The 25107-nt window shown below is 39.4% G+C and overlaps 1 non-coding gene across 1 annotated transcript; it reads left to right on the top strand.

Annotated features, from left to right (window-relative positions):
• Positions 1–22105: 22105 nt before the first annotated feature.
• TRNAA-UGC (transfer RNA alanine (anticodon UGC)) lies at positions 22106–22178 on the top strand. The gene has a single exon. It is a non-coding gene; the product is annotated as a tRNA-Ala (tRNA).
• Positions 22179–25107: the final 2929 nt, after the last annotated feature.

Genomic DNA, 25107 nt, shown 5'->3' with positions numbered 1-25107 from the left:
GAGCTCTGAAGGAGCCCCTGAGGTCATCTGGTGAGAAAACTCTATTAGTGATGTCTCACAAAGACAGACAAGGTAGAGTGAGTACTGGGCACCCGCATTGCCTAATTCCCAGACTCGTGCCCTCTCTTCCGTACACAGCCCAACCCAAGGGTGACCAGGATGGAATATCCTACTTCTTTCTCTGGGACAGTGGGGTGGGGTTTAAAAGACAGCGGCTGTAGGTTCAGATGAGTTAGGGTGAGTCTCAGCTCACCTGTCTGAACTACACCAGCTCTTTAGCAAGGACACATGAACTATCGACAGGGTTTCTTATTATGAAATAGCAGCAAGGATCTGCATGGCCTGGAATGGAATGAAAATGTGGGCACAGAAGGATGCAAAAAAAAAAAAAAATCCTATCTTTATCTGCTGAGGATTTCCTGGGACTGGTTAATCTTTTGGTCATAGAGGGAACCGGGAATGAGATTTGAATTCTTGAAAATAATTACTAACAAAGCATTATAGGAGTTGCTCTGATAGCTATCCAGCATTATGTGTAAGCATATCTATATTGTTCAACATTGGGATAATCTATACTGTGATTTTCTTTATTTGTTTGCATAATTTTTAGTTCCACAAATCTCCGGAGATGGATATACCATGCTTCACAATTATTTAGTCATATGAATTATTTCTCTCCTTCATATGTCAATATCTAAAGTGTCAGAGCGCTGATCCCTATCAGTGTAAAAGTTCAAATAGCCAAGTCCCATTTTAAGAAACATTCCTCAAATAGAATGTCATCAGTACTGTCATCAAAATCACCATCAACAAACATGAACTGATGCCCTCTACTAAGCAAAGGCTTTCTTTCTAAAGGAGATTTTAATCTATTTGCTGGAGACCAAAAACTACAATAAAAATCTGTAATTGTCTGAACACCACAGGCTGTTGTCTGAACGGCATTTAAGTTCCCAACTTGCATTATACTTTCCTTTGTGTGGTCTTATTTCTCCAGTATCTCTTTGCCTCTCTGTTCTCCTCTCTATTCCCAACGTGCTTATGCCTCCTGTTCTACCAACGCAAAAACATGTTTCATAGAGAGTTTCCTCCATCTCAAGTTTTGCCAACTTTATCCCAGTTTCACAAACACATATACAGAGATGTCACATGTAGTGATAACATGGCCTAGAGTAAGATAAAACATAAGCCAATAGTGGATAAATTTTAAAACAAGGCACTATTTTGGTGATTCAGATAGCAGATGTCAACTCAGAATATATAGTGACACATATCAGGAGGCAACTGCTGTTGAGAATTTAGGAACTACAAATAACTATTGAATCATTTCCCAAACAACTCACCATGCTAAGGAAAAAGTCAAAAATAGAAGTACATTCAGTACTTCAGTTTGTCACCAAAGTTAGGGGCACTGATTATCCTTATTTTTATTTTTAAACACTCTTTGACTAATATGAGCTAATGTCTGTGTTTATCGCCACCAAACCTGTAAGTGTTCCTTCCTGTCAATATCTGTTTCTTTACCAGCTTTATTTTCCAACAAAGTACTTAAATTCTTGAAAATTTAATAAAAACTTATTTTAACCTATCTGTCTTTCCCATTAGAAATAAGCTATATGAGAACAGAGATGATCTCTCTCTTGGTTATTGCTGTATCTCCAGGACTAGAAGAGTCTCTGGCATGGAGTGGACACTTGATAAAATTTTTGAAAGAATAACTGAAGTGTGCATACTATGTAGTGGGAAAAGAATTACTTCGATTATCATCTGCAGATATCTGGAATCAACTACCTAGGAAAGGCAGGGCTAGGATGATCAAGCAGTACATGTCATAAAACAGTTTAGTAGACATAAGGTGTGTAATGGGATTGGGTTAGTTGGGAATGGGTTAGTTGCTTCTAAGTAAACTAGAGAGGTTAGGGCGGGAAATGATGAACTCAGGGATTTGAATTCCTAGCCCAAAGTGTGGACAAGGGATCAGAATGCTTCTGTAACTTCCCTACAAATAATTTTTCCTTCCTCTAGTACAGGGCCAAAAGTTCTGAAAAACAAACACAAAATCAAATCTTTCTGGTAGCTGAATTACAAGTCAAATTCAATTCACAACCCTGAAGGATTTCTTCTGTTAAAGTTAGGACATTAATTTTTAAAAAGAAGGATCCTAAAAATTGGAATTGGGACTCATGGACAAATTCTAGTGAAGCTAGACCATGAGCCTCCCAAATTCTGCTGAGGCTCCTTTGCAGGTAGACGCCCTTCCTCCCTGACTGAGGTCAGTATTCCCTTGCATAAAGATTCTACAATAGCTTCTGTTGAGGTATCTGCCTTGCAAGGGATGGCTGATCCCCAGGAAGACCCTCACTACTTCTAGACTTGTAACCAGACTCAAGTCTCACCAGGCTCCAGAGTTGCAAAGTGTGAACCATGAGAAAATGACTCATACCAAAATATTGCAGGATTTTGTCAGCTTATATAGACAGAAACCTGAGGAGTATATACAGAAATATGTTCTAAGGGTACTGAATGGGGATGGAAGAAATATAACACTGGACAAAATTGAAATCACTGATATGGGAGCTTGAAGCCAAGATTCTAGGTTCAATGTACCAGCTTGAGTGGTTCTGAGATTCTGCTCGATTAATTAACTGAAATCTGGCAGCCCACACTAAACCAGGATGAAATGCCACAGCTCCATTTATATGTTGTAGAAGGCAGCCTTCAAGGCCCAAGTAAGTTCCAGAAAGACCCTTCACCAGAGCAATGAGAAATACAATTGTCAAGGGAGCGGCAGCATCCCGGAAGAGCTCTTCAGTGGCTATTCAGTGTTTTCAGTAAAGACAGTGAGAAGTACTACTGCTACACTGGGCTTGTTGGTCGTGTCCAAGTTCTTTTCCTTGAACATCTTGGACCCCAATAAAATTAAGAGAGTGTGGCTTCTAAATTGTCAGTTAATGGTACTATTTGTCCAATCACAAGAAGGAACTTTAGTGGGATGATGGCTATCCATAAACAGGTAAGTCCAAGTCTCAGTTCCAACCCAATCAAAACTCCATCATGTGCATAATTTTACCCAGGGCCAAAAATTCCTTCCTGGTAGTAATCAAATTCATAGGGGCACAAGTGGATTTTTCAGAATGCTGGCATGCTAGAAATTTTGTGAATTATGTATTAAAAAATACTTTATTATGCTTACTCCTAAGAGTGGCATTGAAACTGGGCAACATGTGTCATATTATTTGAGTATTTTTAAGCTACATTGATTATTGGGAGATATAGCAACTTAAGTGTAATGATGAGATGGTACAGGCATAGGTTCATTATCCAAGGACATATTTTCTTATCCCTCTTTAAGACATTTTAAAATAATATAGTAAAATAAAGTTTGTGTGAAAATGAAATACTTCAGAATCAGAGTAATTGTGTAAAATAAATTTCTAAAATGAGTAATTAATTTTGAACTTTCATTTAGCAAATATTTCTGTATATTTTTATAGTGAACAGAAATCTAACACAGTAATGCTCCCCTTTTCTCTTTAATAGTAAAATTGGATACACAAAAACTCAATTTATTATATATTTTTTAAATTCATAAGCATTATTTAAATCCTTACAAGTTTCTTCTATTTTGCAAAACCAGCAATTCTGTTAAAAAGGCATTATGTATTAATCTGAGACTTTTACTGCGGCTTCTTACTGGTTAAAAGCTTTTTGGAAGGGAGTAGGACCTACATATATGGTAACTTTATAAGCAACAATTCAAAAGGTTTCATTGTGATTATATTTCAATCTAAACATCTCCGTTGTCAGCTATAAAAACACAGAATGCAACTCAAATCCTATAAAACCTATGATAATTTTCCCCTTACACATTAAATTGACTTCATAATATTCTTTTAGGAGGACATTTTCTTCCTTCTCCTTGGTGCACTAAAACTCTTGATGTTAAAATAAAAAAAAAAAATCCAAATGAATTTTTAAATGTTCCTTTGCCCCCATCAGTTAATAGGTAGGTAGAGTATAGGACAACTGTAGAGCCCAGTTTTTTAGAATTCTTAAACTTACGTAATTTTAAAGTTTTTAATAAAGAAAAATCATCAAGTATGATTTAAATTTTAATCTTTCTAAGACTTCTTACATAAATTAATTCACAAAGCAGAAAATGATCCTTTGACAGACCATGTTCATTAGCTTACAAACAAATTATGACCACCTTCTAAACAGGGCCAATTAGGGTCACTTGCTATCACCCAGCAAATAGCTATTTATCCGTGGTTCCCATAAAATACTTCTGCTGTATTCATATGAAGCTTGACTTTTAATAAAAATTTAAGGACTTTTCCAAATTGAGCTTGGAAATTTTAGTTTAAACCATCCTTTTGGTCCTTCATCCAATTGCGTGTAGTTCTGGTCCACTGCCCCAAGTAAGCTCCAATGTGGTCTTCTACTGCCACAGCCATTTTCATTGTTTCAGCTTTAAATTTTGTTTAACTGAAGCTCAAAACACCAAATTCTATTCCCTTGTTTCTCAAATTCCAACGTAAACCTTAAAGGTTGACACAGTGCACATGGTTTTACATTTTATGTTTACTTTACCATCACTCATTTGATAATATATTAAGCTTGGGAGTAAATAGTCAAGAATTATACAAAGCACAAAACAAACTGTCAAAAATAGCTCTTCTTCCTATATGAAAAAACATATGCACGTGTGTGCATACACAAACACACACCCAAATTAATCACCTTCTAGAATATCAAATAATAGTTTATTTTGACTACCTTTTCTTAAACTAACTCGCAGATGCAGGCATATTCATGTAGGTAGGCAGTTATGAAAACTCAAAAGGACCATTCCTTGTTTCCTGCAGAAACTTTGTCAGTGGGACAGCGCAAAATACCAAGTCGATGTTCCCCAAAGTATGCAATTGCTGTTAATAAGTGTTAAGTTGCCAACTGATCTGCAAAACACTAGATTATCCAAGTTAAGTTTTTTGTTACTGCAGGACTTTCCAGAGCCTGTAATAGGCTAGCTAGTGTGTTTTGTGATTCTGTATAGTGTGTGCTTTGAAGATACAATGTGTCTCAGTTTTGTTTTACTTTAACCCAGAGCATCTTGAGAGTCTGAGCAAAACACACACTTCGGTAAAGAATGAATTGAATAGACTTTCAAGGGTTATTGAAAGAGTTAGATAAGATAGTGCAGATAAGTGCTTGTCACTGTATCTAGCACATAGTGAGTACTCAATAAACGGCTTTCTGATTAAAACTTTAGATAATATTATGAAAAGTTGAACCATTTCACATTCACATAAGTAAAGTGTAAGGGTTCCAACTGCCACATACCCTCATCCAGAAGTGTAATTTTCCTTTCATTTTATTACTATAGCAGTCTCAGTGGTTGTGCAATGGTGTATCATTGTAGCTTTAATTTACATTTCCCTAATGGCTAATGATGTTAAACATCTTTTTATATGCTTATTGACCATCTGTATATCTTCCTTAGAGAAATGTCTTTGAATCCTTTGCCCATTTTAAAATGAGGTTTTGTCTTCTTACTGTTGAGGTGTAAGGGTTCTTTAATGTTTTGACTACTAGTCCTTTATCATATATAAGTTGCAAGTATTTTTTCCCATTCTATGAGTTGTCTTTTTCACGTTCTTGACAGTGTCCTTTGATGTACAAAAGATTTTAATTTTGTTAAAGTCCAACTGATCTATTTTTTCTTTGGTTGCCTGTGCTTCTTAGAATCCTCTGATTTTATAGTTCTTCCTCTCACACTATCCAGTTGCTTCTAAATGAGATCAGTTATGCAAAGTCCCTGCCACAGCATCTGACACATCATAGAATTTCAATAAACTTAGTTCCTTCTTTCTGTACTCAGGAAGCCAAGAAGAGAAGGAACTTGGATGGGGCAAATGGCTAGACTCAATCTGAGAGAAATGTCCAAAACCTAAAGTGAGGACAGAGGGACTAGGATAGTAGAATCAACTGAATGGGACAGCTGATTAGACACAGCGTAAAGGGACTTTCAAAGTTGTTGCCAAGCTTTCTTGATCAGACACCTGGCAGAATGAAGTGTTTTTTAAGAGAAGTCAACTTGAGATACAGATTGAGACACTCAGGTGAAGCTACAAAGAAGTCAGTTAGAAATAGAAAGCTTGTACTGCAGAATAAAGAGATTTATTTATCAATTGGAATTTGAACATAAATTTCAAAGGTTATAACTGGAAAAGGATATTATTTTAAAATCATAAAGAAAATCTCATAATTTCCTTGCTTTAAAATTATCAGTTTCCCGCTGAACTCAGAACACAACCAGCCATGTAACCTCAGTTCTGCCGATCAGATGTACCATGGACATTTTGGGAGTGAGCAGGCATCAAATGGGAAGATCACCTGGCACGTGTCAGGGCAGAGCGTGGGAAGGTTTTCCTGGGGTAGCTGTGGAGGGCTTCTGGCATCCAGGCTCTTATACACTGGGTGTTAAGTGGAGGCGGTGGCAGTGGTGGTGTTTTACCAGAGTGATATGGAGGGGGTGCTTGGCTGTTTTTTCTGGCTGCAATGTTTTTGGATATGTTGCTCCTGGCAGTCTCCCATAGATTCCATAAGCTCCCTAATATCCCTTTCTGGGAATATTTATTATCCTTTGCTGCTTAAATAGCAAGAATGGATTCTATCATTGACAAAGGACTATCTTGACCAATATTAAACCTCTTATAACATATACTATTATGTAATTGTATTCTGTTTATGGATCTGTCCCTGCCATTAGACCAGAGAGTAGTGGTTCTCAACTGAGGGGGATTTTACTCCACCCAAGTGTCTACAGATATGAGAAATTCTGATCTAAAGTACTTGTGGGCAGAAATCATGACTTGTTCATCACCGTATCTCCAGAATAGTCTCCGGCGCCAGAGGGCATTTAATAAATCTTTGGTGAAATAATGCAAGAGTACCAAAGGCAACACTTTATTGAAAATCATTGTTTGGGGACTGGTTGGAGTAAGCACACATTTCTTCTTCATCTGATTTTTCTATCATTCACAAGATTCTCTTCCTATCTGATCCATTAAATGTTAGCATCCCTGAGGATTATCTCTTTGTCCCTTTTCTCTTCTTTTATACCCTTATTTCCTCTTTTCCTATTCTCTTCAGGGGTCTTCTGCTCTCAGACTCCCTAAATAATCTTTTTCCATTTGCATAACTCTCCCATAAATATATATTAAAAGATCACAAAGTTTTATTTTCAGCTCAGACATCTCTCCAGGGCTCCAGAACTGCCTATCAAAATGTGGACGTTCACAGATGCCTTCTTGATACCAAACCCATGACACACACTACGTATCAGCAGAGGCACCAAATTCTATCTCCTTCCCAAGTCATTCTTTCAGCAAATGAATGGCCAAAAACCCCGCTGCCCAGACCAGGCAGTTGGACTTCTGTCTCTCAACTCTGTTTCAATCCTGACCATGTGTTGTCAATTCTACATTTTAAATATTCTAAATGATGGTGAATTTATACCTTGCTCTCCAGCTTCACCCCCAAAACACATTTCTGTGTGTTTCCACTATTAGCCAGCCTCCCTGTTTCCAAGTTTGCCTCTTGCAGGCCCTTTATAAAGTCACCTGCTTGATCTTCTACAACACATATCTTGTCATATTCCTCTCTACCCTAAAATGTCAAAGCTTCTCTATCTGGATAAAATTCAAACTCTTTCTCTCTAAAATGCAAGGTACTTATGATTTTGCCTCTGCCTATTTTTCAATCCACATTTATAACCATTTCCTTCTTCACTGAATTCCTTCCAATTCCTCTTTGCATATGATGCTCCCACTCTCTGAACGTCCTTCCCCTTACCCAGCTGCTGGAGAAAGGTAGACATTTCCCCTTACTTTTTGTGATGATCAGTTTTACATGTCAAATTGGCTAGACTCTAGTAATTAGTTATTCAAACACTAATCTCAGTGTTGCTGTAAAGATATTTTGTAAATGAGATTAACATCCATAACCAGTTAACTTTACTTAAAGTAAAGGAGATTATCCTGGATAATTTGGACAGGACAGATCCAAGCAGTTGGAAGGCCTGGGAAGAGCAGAACTGAGATTTACCCAAGTAAGGAAAAACTTACCCTGTGGAAGGCAACATCACTCCTTCCTTTCCTCATGGCCCACCCTAAAGATTTCAGACTTCCTCACCAGTCCCCACAATCACATGAACAAATTCCTTGCAATACATATCATTTCACACACACACACACCCCCCTACTAGTTCTGTTTCTCTGCTGGAACCCTGACTGATACCTCACTCACGCTTCTCTATCTGGCATTCTGCACAAAAGAAAAACTATTATGGTAAACACTTGGGGCTCTTTCATTCCCTCTCTCTCCCTCCCTCTCTCTCTAACTTACTTTTCCCCATGGGAGATGTAGTGGCCAATCCAAATAGTCAGAGCCTGATATTCAGTGGCTCATGTTTTACCAATTTACAGTTACTCTAACTTGTAATTTGAAAAAAGACCGGCATCCTTTTCCAAATCCCAAGCCCAGGCATGCACACCCGGGTGGTACGCACAACCTGCCTTTGGCAGCAAGCTTCTAGTCCTTGCCTATGGAATCATTTGGGTGACAGGACCAAACGTTCAATTGACTGCATTTAGTAGTAGCCAAGATTGCCATGTTCTATTGTCTGAATGTTTGTGTGCCCCCCAAATTCATATGTTGAAATTGTAACCCCCAAGGTTAGGAGGTGGGGCCTTTGGAAGATAATGAGGCCATGAGTGAGAGCCCTCCTGATGGGGCTTTGTGCTCTTATAAAAGGGACCCCAGGGAGCTAGCTAATCCCTTCGTCATGCGAGGTTACAGAGACAAGACAGCCATCCATCAGGAAGCAGGCCTTCACTAGACACTAAATCTGCCAGCACCTTGATCTTGGACTTCCAGTCTCCAGAATAATGAGAAGTAAATATTTGTGGTTTATAAGCCACTCAGTCGAAGGTCATTCATTATAGCAGCCCCAACAGGTTAAGACATTATGCCTTCAAAACAGAAACTAAGCCAATAACTTCCTTTTTTACTTCTCACATGCCCAGGAGAAGCACTTACTTCTTTCTTGTTCCATTTGTTACGATGACTGAGATCATGCCGCACCCTTCTCCCTCTGTTCCTCCTTCTGCCTCTTACAGGTGGATGGCCAAGGCAGGACTGGGTGACAAGGCCAGGGAGTCTGGACTCAGTATCACAGGCACAGCAACTGAGAATTATCTGCATCTGTGCCAGGAATCCTCAGGTAGGCAGCCATGGAAGGAATTACCACTGAAAGGGACTCACTGTAGATCTGGGACCTCAAAATGAATGAGCAGGGATCTGGTCAAGAGCAGAAATAGAGGTTTCTCATCTGGCATCAATAAAGTCTTCTCTGGTTCACCTCATTACGGAGACTTAGGAGTTCAGGGCCTCACAGAGCCTTCAACAGGCTGGAAATAGTAGGGCCCTTAATAGATGTAAGGAGGATCACCTCAAAAAGGCCTAGGGATATGTGTGGAGACATGGACGCATGATTTCAGGAGGGCTGGGCACGTGAGACACAAAGGATGTCTGCTTGGTTTTTCCTTTTTGTCCACAGCTGTGGTCTTAATGTACCAGGAAATGGGTGGTTAACAAGGGATTTTTGTGCTGCTTCTTGAGCAGTTAGATTTATTCACAGCCTGGGGAATCAAGAAAAAAAAAAAGAAAAAGAAAAGCCTTGGGTACAGGTATGGAGGATTTTGACAGCCACAGGGCAGAAGGAAGACATAGGACAGAGAACTGAAGGCATCCACAGCTACTGCAAGTTTGGGGGGACCAGCATGCAGCACAAAGCGGTCTTTGCTTCTTCTCAGAATTCTGAGGAAGAAAGTTCCAACAGCAGTGGCTCAGGCAAAAAGCTTTGGCCTTATGTAAGGCTCGGAGAGAAGCATATGGCAGTATGTTGAAGCTCATGATGGAAAATTTTCCCAATTGAGTTTAAGTGAACATGTTGGATACTCCAGACAGCTGGCATAGAGTAACTGGCATCCTGGCAAATCTAAAGACAAAATGATTTTTTTCCTTCAGACTTTCTTTTCTCTGTGTTACTTCCTCCACCAACTCTCAGCTTTGATCCATTGCTGGCTCCAAAAAGAGGGGAACATTGCTTCTATATTTGAAATGCCATCTCCGGGGATCATCCATGAATGCTATTTGTATGGGTCTGTGGCTCTATCAATTACCTTATGAGTTAGATACACTTTTTGACTCTCTGGGGACATGGGACACACTGGAGTTCTGGAGTTGGAATGAATCCATTTTTAGGAAGGTGCAGGCACTGGTGCAGCTTCCCTAGAAAGATTACACAGGCTGTAGCCCCTGGGTGAGGCTCTCCAACTCTGAGCAAAATGGGAAATGGAGGAGGAAGGCAGTTTAGAATTAAGTGCCTTGGTTTACAAGGGAAAGAGGATTTCTATTTTGATTTCACTTTTGAATTTGAATTTCTTCTAGGACTTTAATAGTGAAAGAAGTGATCTGTTATTTGTATTTGGGGAATCAATACTGTATTATTTGGATCCATTCCATAATCTCTGGTGAGCTATTTTGGCTAACATGCTTGGGTAGAGTTTGAGATAAGAATTCAGCCTAAAAATCAACTTGGCCTTTGAAATAACTTGATGTCCTTTTATGACCCTTTTATATCATAAAAGCTGAACTACACAGCTCACTTGTGCCAGGAAGTGATCCTCAGTCTTTTTGGGTTTGGGAAAGGGCCCAAGAGGAAGGAGCAGGGCTGCCCTGACATGCAGCTGGCCCCTTCCTTCAGGGGACAGCCTCATTCTTGGTTGACCATGTCCTTGATTATTAGTCTAAAGGTCTGAGTTGAAGTTGACTTTACTTTTGAACTCTAATTTCAGTACACTACAGAACAGAACAGAAAGCTAAGGAGAATTCAGGAATACCTTGCCACCCCTGTCTATGCTTGTGCCCCAGGCACCGAGGAGGGATCAACTCTGTCTTACCATGTGGAAAAGCACTGGCAAAAAAGATTCTGTTGCTTCCTCCACTCACACCTTTCTCCATTCACCCTTCAGGGAAGGACGGGATGTTGCTAGTCTTATAGGGAACAACTTGAGAAACTCAGCTTCCTTGCACTGGTGGGTGCACTTAATGGGCTCATGCTCCCTCTCCCAGTGTCTGGGCCCAGGCAGGTAGGTGGTGGGAGATGGCAGATTTCCCATGCTTGTCAGGAGGAATGTTGTATCGCTGATCTTGTCTAGAATTTCCAGCACATGATGATAATAAAAAGCAGAGGACTTTCAGTCGGTGTTGTTAATGTCTTTAAACTATCCACAGACAGTGCATCACTTATCAGATGGATGACCAAGATGGATCACTCCCACCACCTCGTCTTGGTACACCATGGGGGAGGGGTCTCCGAGGCTTCCCTCACTTACACCAAACCGTATCTCAAATCTGTTCACCTCTCTCAATCTCCATCTCGACACATTATCTGAGAACATCATCTGTTCTTTCCTCTGGAATTCTGTGAAGGCCTCCTCATGTCCTTTCTAATTCCTATTTGCTCATTCTACTCCATTTTCATTAAAACAATTGGAGCAAGATTTAAATGTTTCCCTCCCCAAAGACCTCCCCATCACACTTAGAATGGAACTCAGCCTCTTAACCTCAGCCCTCCAAGCCCCTGCCTACATCTCAAACTCTCTGTCCTCCCTATTGCCTCCTGGTCACTATGCTCTTCAGCCACATTGGTTGTCTTACTGTGCTCGAGATGCTATAAGAAACTACCAGACCAGTGGCTTAGCTAAGAGACATTTTCTCACAGTTCTGGAGGCTGGAAGCCCAAGATCACAATGATGGCATATTTGGTTTCTGGAGGGCCCCCTCCTTGGCTTGCAGAGGGCTGCCTTCTTGCTGTGTCTTCACATCCCCACATGGCCTTCCTTCTGGACATGAACATGCCTGCTGACTCTTGCCTTTCTTACAAGGACATGAGTCATACTGGATTAAAGCCCAACCCTTAATGACCTCATTAACCTTAAGTACCTCTTTAAAGGCCCTATCTTCAAATACAGTCACACTGGAGCCGGGGTAGGGGGGTGGGGGTGGGTTTAGGGCTTAAACAGGAATTTTGGGAGGACACAATTCATGCCATAACACTGGTCCTCCTGCCTGCCCCAGGACCTTTGCCTGTGCTGTGCTCTCTGCTTGGTGGGCTCTTTCCAGGTCTTTGCATAGCCACCTCTTTCCTGTCATTCATCATTTAGCTTAAATATCGCGTCTTCAGAGATACTCTCTGGCATCCTATCTAAACAGTCCTCCAGTCACTCGCCATCAATTTACCTGTTTTGTTTCCCCTACTGTACTTGTCACCTCCTGCTGTACATTATAAACCTAATTGTGTATTTGCTTATTGCCATCTTCCTCCATTAGCATACAAATTCTTTGAGAGCAGAGGCCTTGTCTGTCACATCCACTGCTAGTCATCACTATGTCCCCCATTGTGTTCCCACTGGCACATAGTAGATGCCTAATAAACATTTATTAAATGAATGAAACCAAATGGCCTCAGAATTAAATGAGTAAATCAATTCATAATGAGGTAAGAGGTCAGACAGCTTTCCAAACTGAAAAATCAACTATAATTAGTGCCTAAAGATCATTCTCTAATCAAGAAAGTAGGTAGCTCCAGGCAAAGTGACAGGGCATTAGGGAGTAAAAATATTGGCAAAGCTACTGCTGAAGCACCTTCCAAAACAAGTAATGATCGCTTATATCACCAACAGCATGTGACCGTCCTGGATTCCCCATCCTCACCAATGAAATGTGAGATCAAACTTAGAAGTATTTATCAATTTTATAGGTAAAATGGTATCTTGTTTTCATTCTTCAATTATGAGTGACCTTTTCATTTGCTAATTAACCAATTGTATTTCTTTTCCTGTCATATACCTTTTTTCATTATTTAGTTTTATATTTTTTCATCTTCTACTTATTGATTTATAAGAACACTTTGAACCTAAAATAAAACATATTATCAAGCTAAATAAAATGAATGTACTCTTTGACCCAGAATTACACTTCTAGGAATTTAGCCCACAGACAGACTTGCCGTAGTGCACAAAAATATATGCACAAGTATATCAACTGCAGTTTTGTTGTAACAGTCCCAAATGAAAGCCATTTAAAGGTTAATAGGGATAGGTTATATAAATTATGCTGTAAGTATACATAGAACATTAAACATCTAACCAAAGATTATAGTAAATCATCATGTCCAAACTACATTAAATTAAAAACAAAATTGCAGAATAATAGTTATAGGTTGATTCCATTTGTGTTTTTCAAAATGATATTTTCTAAACATGGAAAATATCTGGGAAAGAAGCTAACGGTGGTTGGTAGTAATAGTAAGAAAAGGGAACTGATGGAGAAAATAATTGACATTCCACATTAAAGGTAAGTCCTCCTTTCAAGTTTTAAGGGGGTTTTTTTTTGGTTGTCATTTCACATTTATTTTTCTCTTGTTTTGTTTCAGTACAGGCCTTACAGAAGCAGATCTCTTTCTCCCATCCTTCCAACTCTCTACAGATACTCAATATTGCCAGCAGCTGTCCAGAGATTCCTCCATTACCCATTTCCTTGAAAGTACATAATTCTTTTTGAAATTCTTCTAGAATTGATCTTGACTCATCAAGAGGTATTATTTTTGCATCAATCTCTTCCCTTGCCACACATTAAGCCTAGCTGTGGGGGAAGAGTGCATTTTCTAATGGGACTTATCAGTCTGCATACAATATCATGCCACTAAAGACACATTACAAGAATTCTAATTGCTTTTGAGCATTTCCACACAGAGCAATAGCTTATAGTGTGAAAAGTGAGTGAGTTACAGTCCGGAGACTTTGAATTTCTTGCCAGATTTGAAGAGGTTTCCACCGGAGTTAGCTGTTCTGAAAGTATTTGGCATCTAAAACAACTACTTTTTTGGTAGTCCAATCTCTGCACACCAGGTGTGCATCCTCAGAAAAGTACAAATCATTACTTTTTCATTTGCTAATTAACCCCAGACCTGTACTCAAGCCATCAAACCATGCTGGTTTCTAAGAGCATCTCTTCAACAGTAAAGAAACCCAATACTTCCTCATGTATGAACATGCCAGGGGAACAAATGGGGCCCCAACATGGATTGAAGTGGTCTCTCTGGCTGGATATTATACCAATGAATATACCTGAGATACACTCACTGGATCTCACAAAACTGAAGGGATAAATGGATACAAATTCAGATATCTTTTTTTTTTTTCTTTTTCACATTTAAGGCTTAAAAAAGATAATAATAGATAAGTGGAACCTGTATGACCACCCCAGAACTTTTGAGTTGGTCATGGTTTAGGGTGTTGAAACGAAAGTAGCCTTGACTCATCTGGTCCTTAACCCATTTCCAACACCATTTACCAATAGATGCTTCCAAATCTACTCTAGTTGGAGAGTCAGCCACACATTTAATAGAACAAAATTACCCTTCCCTAGCCTCCACATCTCTCCTAGATTTCCAGATACTGAGAATAAGACCTCCCACTCCTGGTCTCAACACCACCATTTGCAGGAGTGAAAGCGAGGGCCTCAGAGTGCTCTTGGCAAGACCCCCACAGCTCACTGTCCTACAACACTCCCAGCCTTGTCTTCAACATCTACTTTAAGACCATTGAGGCAAAATTGAGTTGCCATGTTTTCTGATGCATGTTAGGCCCCCCAAGAAGCCAAGACCCCCAACCACCTCTTATGTTCCTGGACTCTTTCCTCAGCTCTCTTGATAGTTCCTCTTTTCTCATCCACTCTACACCCAATCCCAATTCCTGGGACCCTTCCACACTGCCTTCTGGAATTCATGTTCATTTCTTCTCAGAACTTTCATTTCTTGCTCTAAATGAACTGAGTCTCCTCTCAAGAAACTACTTGCTTTTCCCCTAGCCCTCTGAAGTGGCTGTTGTACCTTGTAAGACTCTTGCAATACCAGGCCTGAAAATGGGATAGGTGTCTCTCTGGTTTCATACTGCCTGCCTCCCACCACAAGAACAACAACAACAAAATTCCTCATCTTTGAATGTCATATCATTAGTCTTTATCAATTACTGTTCCAACTTGCAGTCACCTACAGACCCCCAGGTTACTCCCCTAATTCCTTGAAGATTTTTGCTCCTGGATCATGGCCACTTCTCCAATATATTTGGTGACTTCAGTACCCATATATATATATAATCTTTCCAATATCCTAGACTCTCAGTTTCTTGATGCCCAATCCTCCAACTCTCACATCTCCTGTTCTACCTCAACATTCACACCAAAGGTCAAACCCTAGACTTGTTTTTACCAGAAAATGTAATCTCTCCATAATTGCAATTTCAAGCATTCTCTTTTTCCAGTTCATTCATGCTAATACTCCAACTCTAAGAAACTGTAGGCCCACAAGGAATTATTAGGCATTAATCATATATTTTCATGGTTCCTGGGTCCCCTCTCTCACCTTGCTTGTGATGGCCCATCATTATGTTACACCTTTGCATACATTCTTAACAATCTTGTCTCATTGTTCTCACCCGCAAAAAGCCTCTGGCCAGATTTAATCTAACTGGCCAGCTCTGTCAACCCACAGAGACGGGTTGGCTGGAGAAAGCCACATAAGCTTGCTGACTGATCTCATTTTAAAATCCTGACCATTGTCATCAAGGAGGTCCTTCTTTCTGCCCATCAATCATACAACATTCCCATAATCCATCACTCTCCTGTTACCCTGAACAAGTGGTTGTTGAACTTGAGGCTACCATAGAATCACCTGAAGGATACATGAAAACTCAATGGGCCCCACTCCCAAAATTTCAGAACTAGTCAGTTTCAGGTGGGGCCTGAGAAACTGCATCTCTAACAAATTCCCAGGTGATGCTGATGCTGCTGGTCTGGACCACACTTTGAGAACCAATGTCCTAGATGACTATCTCATGAATTTTTGTTTCTCCTCAGATCTTTAACACATATTCCCCATCTTTAAGCTCAATGACTTTATTTACACACACGCACACAAACACATACATACACAAAAAATCAGAAGAGAACTTCTGAAGCTCCCAACACTCATCTCCTTTGTTATCTGGAATGGTGCCTTTGTGCTTTCCTCCTGCTACAGTGGAACCCTATGGAAGGCTATATAGTCTTCCACATGTATACTAGGTTCCATCTCCTGTCTCTTAGTCCATTCTAACTGCTGAAACTTCCTCTGCAAGCCTTCTCTCTACAGCATGAACGTCTTCCTTTCTATTGCATCATCCCTGTTGGTGTCAAGTGTCTTGAAGAAAAGCCCCTCATGACTTCACATTTCCTTCTATCTCCCCACTTACAGCAACAGTCCAGGAAAACCTGGTCTCCTCAGTTTTCCTTAAACTCACCAGGTACATTCCTACCTCACAGCCTTTGACTTGCTATTATCTCTACCTGGAAGATTCTACAAGGTCGACCTGATCTTCTCTTCATGGTCGTGATCAAATGTCATCTTCTCAATGACACTTTCCGTGACCACAGGCCCTCTGTCTGTCACGGACCAGCAGTTCCCATCTCTCTTCTTTTGTTTGTTGCTTAGGATCTGAAATTCTGCCTCAGTTGGATTCAGGTAATAACTGTCATTCTTCTGAACTAACAACATCTCTCAGATAAGGCCACTGAGAACTCTTTTGACCACATTTGAATTGTTAAGGCCTTCCTAAACAAAATATGTTTCTGCTATTTCTTCATCCTCTTTGTTTCCACACTTCGTGATGAGTTTTAAGACCAACTGGCCATTTTGCAACTTTGTCCTGAATGATATTTAAATGCCATTGGATCTAGGGCACTGGCAAATCTCTCCTGAGGCCATGTCAAATGTAGTTTAATTTTTAATGTTCCATGTGGCTAGGATTAAACTAAAACCCAGATGTGTGAGACCTACCTCATTTTCCTTTCTCTCATTCCTATATTGATTCCTACCTGGACAAGACAGGAGAAAGGAAAAAAAAAAAAGACTGTGGCGTGTCTTGTCCTAAAGGAATCACCATGTCAGTGGTGTTAGAGGAAGTCTCACGTCATTCAAGAAGTGTTCAAGTGCTCTTAAGCAATCCAGCATTGGCTGCAAGCAAACTCCCTGGCATATCACATTACCTGCAACACAGGAAACCAGACGGGAACGATGCTAGCTGAAACCAGCAGAAAGTGTTATGCTGTGTGGTACAGGGGAAAGAAAATAATCAGTCAAAGGGATGTGACTGATGAATTAACCTTAAGATCGAAGGACATGCAATTTCTTCTCTGCGCAACGCCCTGATAAAGAAGAGGTCATACAAAAACTCCAGCAATTAAAGAATGAAAGAATCACAATTGAAATGCCTGCAGAATCTCTCTGTAATTAGAACTTGACTACTTTGGCTTACAAAGAGAGCTGCTCATTCAATATTAAGAAAAATGAGGGTTTAAAGTATTTAAAAGTTGATGGATTTCAAGTACCCTGGTTTCTCAAGAAAGATCTAAAAAATAATGAGTAAATAACTAAATAAGGACTCACTGAGGCTTTAAACATTGTGTGTGCCTCCAGGTGGAAAGATTAGGCTTGGTTAAATCATCACATAGTCCATCATTTGTGTGTCATGTCACTGAAAGCATCACGGAGAGAAAAAGAAATATGTCTCTTCCTTTTGCCAACCGAAATGACAGAAATCAGTATTTAGAACAGAAATGATGAACCCTTCAGATTAGAAGAATGTACAACTTGAGCATTTTGCCCTTCTAGTTCTCATGTTGAAATAAATAAGACAAAACCCATAATTTTAAAAAGAAGAAGAGAATGCAAAGATGATTTGATCAGAAGGACAAAAATCTCCCCTTGGGCACTGTAGGGAATATTCTACACAGGAGTTCTGCACTTGTCAGAGGAATCTGTTTTCCCAATCCTTTTCCCTCAAGAAGTATGTGTCTCCCCAGCAGATACGAGAATGACCTGATTCTCCCAAGGTAGCCAACACTCAACTGAGGCTTTGTTGCAGTCGCCTGTAGGAAATTTCCTTTCCATATTGCACCAAATGAGCATTGGGCTAATCAGAACCTCTTGGGAAAGAATCAAAACTAAAAAGCACCCATTCCCTTGAGTGAGGCTTTGAGCTGCTTTGAATTGCATACAGCCTTAATATAACCCAAGAGATTTCACAACCCACGTGGGAAACCCAACCCTTTTTCTAATGGAATATTTACTGAGTTTATCATAGAGAAAAGGAGGATGCATTTTGATAAGCATATTCTTCTATCTATTGTGCTCATTAAAGGTGCCAATGAGAGGTTTCAATGTAATTTTTTAAAATTATTGCTCGGATAAAGCATGTAATTTTCACTGTAAGGAAGAGGACAAGAAGTAGAATACAACTCTTGCCCATATGTTTGATGAAGAGGAAGAAAACATGTGTCAAAGGCCTCCTCCTGCATTTAAAAAAAAATTGATGCACCCTTACTTTGCCAACCAACACTTGGTGTGGACCTACCCCATTCAGTAGCTGAGTGAAGGATTTTATTAGGCCAAAATAACATGACACAAACAAAGCAAATGCCCACTGAAAAACATAGGAGGTGATGAGTTGGCCCTTGGAGCCTTGAGAACACAGAGAGTAGCAGCCAAGTGGTCCTTGGCCTCCAACAGACCAGAATCCAACTCACCCAGAACACAGAAGGGAGAGTTTAGAATTCCTCCCATTTCATGGCACTTTTATCTGATTATTCCATCTTAATTCCTCACATTATACTGAGAAAAAGTAACAGACTCCTCATTTTATTCCAGGCAGATATTCTTTTTCCTGCTTTGGTTTTGGTGAAAAGCTTGCCGATACAACACTGAGAATTCCTCAGCCTCCAACTGCCACCTCCTCTCCCAAGGGATAAGAAAGCTGTTATCACTTCCATGCTAATAATAGAAAACTTAGCACAACTGCCTTCTGATCTTTCAAACCAATTCAATATTTTGAAAAACAAAAAACAAAACCCCATTTGGCTCCAGGGGAAAAAGACAAGAAAGATTACAGTTGATCGGATCCAAAAGCAATTGTCTAACATTTCTATGTAGCAAGTAATTGTACTTTTTCTCCTGTAATTAAAAAAAAATTTTTTTGCCCTCTAACTCTTGTTCTGTTAATTATGAAGACACCAAGGTACCAGTATTATACCCAAGAAGCCTGTCTGCATTTCCTGTCCATCCCACCAGGCTATCATTTAACATATTTCTTCCTTGGACATCATCAACTCCTACCTAGGAAATGCTGTCATAAAAGAAGTTTGACTAATAGAAACAGAAATATTCATATAATGCATAAGGAATTTCCTAAAAAAGCAGGTGTAAATTTCAAGTGTGTCTCTGGTTCACATTCCAAGCAAGCGCAGCTCACTGGGTCACACAAGTTCTTTGTCCACTAGTATTAAAAATTAATATAATCATGACACCATTTTGAATCTGGATAATACTTTTCCTCTTAAAAACTCAACATGCCTGTAAACAGATGCCCTTATTTCATCTTCATTATAGTCTTAAAAGCTAAAAGAGGTATGATATGCTAATATTTCTATTTTATGAAGGGAGAAAGAGGAATCTTAAAACTCAAGCAGCCTACATACACAGAATGAAACTGGAGCACCAAAGTTGAAATATGGCCTGGGAAACTGATTGAACAAAGGCTCCTCAATTATTTACTGAGTTGTGTGATGACCCTCAAGTGTTGCCAAAAGCCTATACCTCCAAAATGTCCTCAACCCTCCAGATGAGCACATTTGCAACTGTGGATTTTCTGACCCAAAGAAGGAGCAGCTGAACCAACTGAATTAGAGTTCTACATGATCTGATTAGCTGGCCTCAGTACCGCTCCCTCAGGGATGTCCCAGGACACTGGGACTGACTTAAGAACCTCCTCCCTCACTGGCAGGACAGGAGGGGAGGAAGAGGGGCTGGAGGAATTATTAAGCTCGAAGGGTGAAACTGCAGTTATCCGAATACTCACTTTTCCTTTCTTTTGCTTCTCAAATGTTACTATAAATGAAATTAAGTCAGAGTACAGGACTAATTAACCAAATGTTTTTTTCCCTACGGGGGTGGGGGGAACAACCAGACCGTTTTACTCCTACTAGCTGTGGTTTTCCATCCAAGATTTAAGAAGCAAGGCAGGTATGCAGTCATTTACTTTCAGCCTGCAAGTCCTTTTGATAAAAGAAGCCCTTTGCAAGAAGCATTTCTCTCCTGTCTTTATAAATCAAATAAATAAAAATAAAACCTTCTGTCAAGCCATATGCTTCTGTTCCTCTCCTTCAACTGGCCTAAAATAAAAAAGATTATCCTTTTCTGTTCTTTTTCCTCTCCTTTTATTAGAAAAAACAAAAATAAAAACAAAAAACAAAAAAAAAAAAACCAAAACAGCCAGAGAAAGAGAGAGAAATCAAACAACTGTCTAAACAAATCAATCCAACATTTCCAAGGGCTTGTGACCTGCAGCAATGTCAATTCCGTCTTCCCCCTCCTTTCTTTCTTTGAATCAATATAACCTATGATTCTGATCACTCCAATATGTCAGTGCCTGTGGAGAGCACATTTTATTGTTCATAAAGCCCCAGACGATAATGAAAAATAAGCAAGAAAATGATAAATTCATCAAGGTTGCGAGAATATTCGAGGAAAAAAGGAATTTCCTGAGGTAACTGTCCTTGACCTGGCTCTTTAATCGAGTGAAATTTCATCACTTTATCTAATATCATGCTTCATGCTTCAGGCGCCCGGCAATTCTATTTTTGTGTGGTCTAATGGGCAGCTGACACATCCGCTCAGCCCCAGACTGCATAATATGTGCTGACATACTGTGTGGCCAGCAGCTTCGCAGGGGCTGGTTATTTGGGCCTCGCCAGGAATAATGGCATCAAGAAAAGGTGCTTCTGAACAATTTCGGGCTCAGCTTTACGGGCCTCGGTGGACTTCACTTTTAAGAGGCACGGAGCCCTTGGGGGAAGGCAATCACTGATTTGGGTCACTGTGTGTATCTGACTGTAGGTGAGAGGTTAGAAAAGGCCCAGTTATGGTTGTCTGAAACCCGAATCTTGATAGCGTAATGAAGAGTGTCATTCTAACTGCTTTGCAGGCAGCTCTTCTCAGAACCCCTGATTCAATTTGATATTCTGAGGTTAACGTACTGTGTTGGGCCTGAAAATAGGAATGCACACGAAAAGCTTTTATACTTATTCAGTTCAGTAAGCATGGCAAACTCATCAACAGCTATTTGTACACTGTAGGCATGGTGGGACTCACTTTGATGTTCTGATTTATGCTTGCTATTTTCCCCCCAGTATAGCTTTGGAGTTGAAATGCATTTAAAAAAAAAAAAAAGGCAGCTTTTGACATAATAGCTGAGGACATTATCATAAATGAAGCAACACATACCCAAACAAACAAATACAGAAATGCCATCATTTCCAACATAGACAGATTTCAAAATTTTGTAAAAAATATAAAGAAGACTAAAAAGATATGATAAATACAGAGATCAGATTGGTGGTGGCCAGAGAAGGAGAGGAGGGTAAAATGGGTGAGAATGGTTTATTATAAAATAAACAAGTCCCAGGGACATAATGACCAGCATGGTGACTATAGTTAATAATACTGTATTGCATGTTTGAAAATTGCTCAGAGTAGATCTTAGAAGTTCTTATTATAAGAAAAAGAAATTTGTGACTATGTATGATGACACATGTTAACTAGACTTATTGTGGTGATCATTTTACAATATATACAAATCTCAAATCATTATGTTGTACACCTGAAACTAATACAATATTGTATGTCAATTATACCTCAATAAAAAAAGGAGAGACATGGTAACCCTATGAAATATGTGACCCTGGACTGAATTCAGTACTATAGATTAAAAAATGCCATTAAGGATGTCATTAGAACAATTGATAAAACATGGATTATAGATTAAAGAAAAGTATTGTATTGATGTTAAATTTTCTGAATTTAATAACTTGTTATTGGGAGGGAGGAGGGCGTAGCTTAGTGGTAGAGCACGTGCTTTGCATGCACAAGGTCCTGGGTTCAATCCCCAGTGCCTCTAACAAATAAATAAATAAACCAAATTACCTCCCCCCTCCCAAAAAACAAACCAAAAAAAAAAAAAAAAAAACTTGCTATGAAAGAAAATTCGTTTTCTTTCACAATTCACAATGAATTAAAGGTATTAATGGTTATGGGGCATGATGCATGCAAATTATTCTCAAAAGGTTCGGAAAAATTTAATTAGAGAAAAAAGGAATGATAAAGGAGATGTGGCAAATGTTAAAAATTAGTGAGTCATCATAGCAAAGCAAAATAATTCTTGTACATAAATTCTGTCAAATGGAGATGCAGCTGCCTTCCCTCCCTCTTTGTGCAAGAAGCCAGTTTTGCATCCATTTGCAAATTCATTTCCATATTTCTGATCTATAAATGAACCTTTGAACTGGTTGTGACATTGCCCATTTCCTGCATTAACAATGAGTTAAAATTTTTAACATGTGTTCACGCAAAACAAGATTGGTGAATCTGGGTAAAAGCTACATAGTTCTCTTAACCAAGACTGCAACACTTCTGTCAGTTTGAAATTTTTGCAAAATAAAAAGTTTCAAAAATTACTAAGAACAGCAAATGACAGTGGGTGGGGACTGGTGCAAGAATGAACACCTGCTGTGTGCACATATGAAGCAGAGATCTTCTTTCTAGGAGACAGTGTGTTCAATCCAGAATTGTGTCAACTGTAAGGTTAACCAAGCCATTGTCAATTTAAATTTAATACGACCGTGACTCTAATCATAATGAAGCTCTGTGATCTGTGGCCTCATTGGAACTCTGGGATGACTGGGAAGATCTCCCTGTATGCTATGTCTTGCTTCATCTCTCATCTTTCGTATTTAAGAAACTGGAGTACAGCAGCTTTACATTTGCCAGCAAGATTAAATTTAATCTCAAATGGAGTAAGATATTTTTATCTTGTGGGGGGTGAAGAGACACACTGCAACTGGCCTCATGGTCCTCATGGTCTATCTATGGAGAGGGGTCTTTTGTCACAAAACACTGGTAGTTGCAGTTAAGGAAGAGGAGTATGGGGAGGGGGGCAAGACTCAAGCTGTAGAGGCATCAGTCCATCAAGGGTTGAGAAGCAGGACATCTTATCAGTGATGAAATAAGGACATTGTTCTGTCTTTCAAATGCCACATTTTCCATTTTAAGCAGGAGTACTTTCAACACAACTGCTCAAATGTTCCTTCCCCAATGATTTCCAGCTTTGCTTCCCCTCTAAAGCAATAGGTACCAGCTGAAGTATAATAACCTCTATTGTGATAATAGCCCATATATTATATTGAGCCTTTATAATGTTCCTTACACTCCATATGCAATATCACATCAACCCTGTTAACTCCCACAATTCTCTGAGACAGTTATTATTAACCCAATTTTATAGATGAGTAAACCAAAATTCAGGGAGCCTAAGTAACTTGTCTAAGGACATCCAGAGCCAACAAGAGGCAGTTAGATTTCCTATCAGCTTCAGTCTGGTTCCAAATTCAAAATGCTTAGCCTCTACACTAAACAACCTCTAGAGCACAGATCTGATGAAAACAGGCTTAGAAATTGGTTTGTTAAAAGTTCATTGAAGGAAGCAATACAAATTAGGTGTTCACAACATGATACTGCCCAGGTCGGGGCCACGTGTGATCAACTCCCTCGTGCAGCATCATGCTAATGAAATAACTAGCTTAAATAAAGCACTTAGACTATTTAGAGCAAAAAATGCAAAGCAAAGCAGGGTCATTTTCTTAGATTATTTAAAGTTATGAAGAAAAGGAGAGGAATGAGGAGCTACTCTTTAATTTTCCATTTTGAAGATTTTAAAACTCTGGTTGGCAAGACTTTGTACTTTCTAAGAGTATAAAATAAAACTGACTGTCTAATTGTGAGAGATTAAAAATGCAGGTTTTAAGTATTATTGTTTTCATGAGGGTAATAAACCATATCAACATTTTCTCTAGTAAAAGCAATCATTTTTCTACATCAGAACATTTTAGTTTAAAGGATTTTTGATAGCCAAATCATAGCTAAAAGTGTTTGGGATCTGATATTTTAAATAAATTGGTTGTATCTTAAATACTAATCCCCTCCCTCATATTCTGAGAACTCCAGTCTCCCTTAATCACTGGATAATACCAAGTCTCACTAATGAGGCTTTGAAAAGGTCAAAATGAACATTCAGTCCATCAAAATGGTAACTCTGGGTGCTGTTTCATTTGTTATCTGCCTGGTTAAGTCCTTCACTCAACTAACATTTATTGAATGTGTGTTGATACTTGCCCTCAAGAAGCTTAGAATTAAAAGATACACATGAACAGTGAGCTACAACAAAGGGCAAAATTAAAGCACCCAATAGAAATTGTAGTAAGTAAATTTCCTCCTGGAGACTGTTTCTTTCTCACTCTCCAGTATTCTGATGTGTCTGTCCATCACATGGCTCCACCTCCTTTACCAGAAGGAACATATGACTTGGACTGACCAATCAGAGAACCCTAACTTCCCAGAAACAGTGAGGGAGCCCAGATGGACAAATGACTCAAACAGGGACAAGCAGTGTCCAAGGGAGAAGAGAGTTTCTCTCCCTTTGCGATTAAGAGCTAATAATACCATGTAAATTTAGAGCTTCTGAGAACCACTTTCCTATCTGCTGAAGACTAAAACCAAAATGGACAAAGCCAGAGCCAAGAAATGGGACAGATCCCCTAAGAACATTAGCTGGGCACTGCATTCAGCCAGTTCGACTACTGGATTTTTGGTTACATGAACTAACAAATACTTATTTTATTTACCCTAATGTATTTGGTGTTTCTTTAACTGAAAATTAAATAGGAGGGTAGAGGAAGAACAATTACCTTAGCTGGGGAAGGTACCAAAGGCTTCATAAAGGGGTGATGTTTAAGTTGAGCTAGGGTTTTCCATATAAGAGCACAGTAAGGACA

This window comes from Camelus bactrianus, chromosome 4, assembly GCF_048773025.1.
Source record: "Camelus bactrianus isolate YW-2024 breed Bactrian camel chromosome 4, ASM4877302v1, whole genome shotgun sequence".
NCBI lineage: Eukaryota > Metazoa > Chordata > Mammalia > Artiodactyla > Camelidae > Camelus > Camelus bactrianus.
This window is presented reverse-complemented; position numbering and strand designations above follow the sequence as displayed.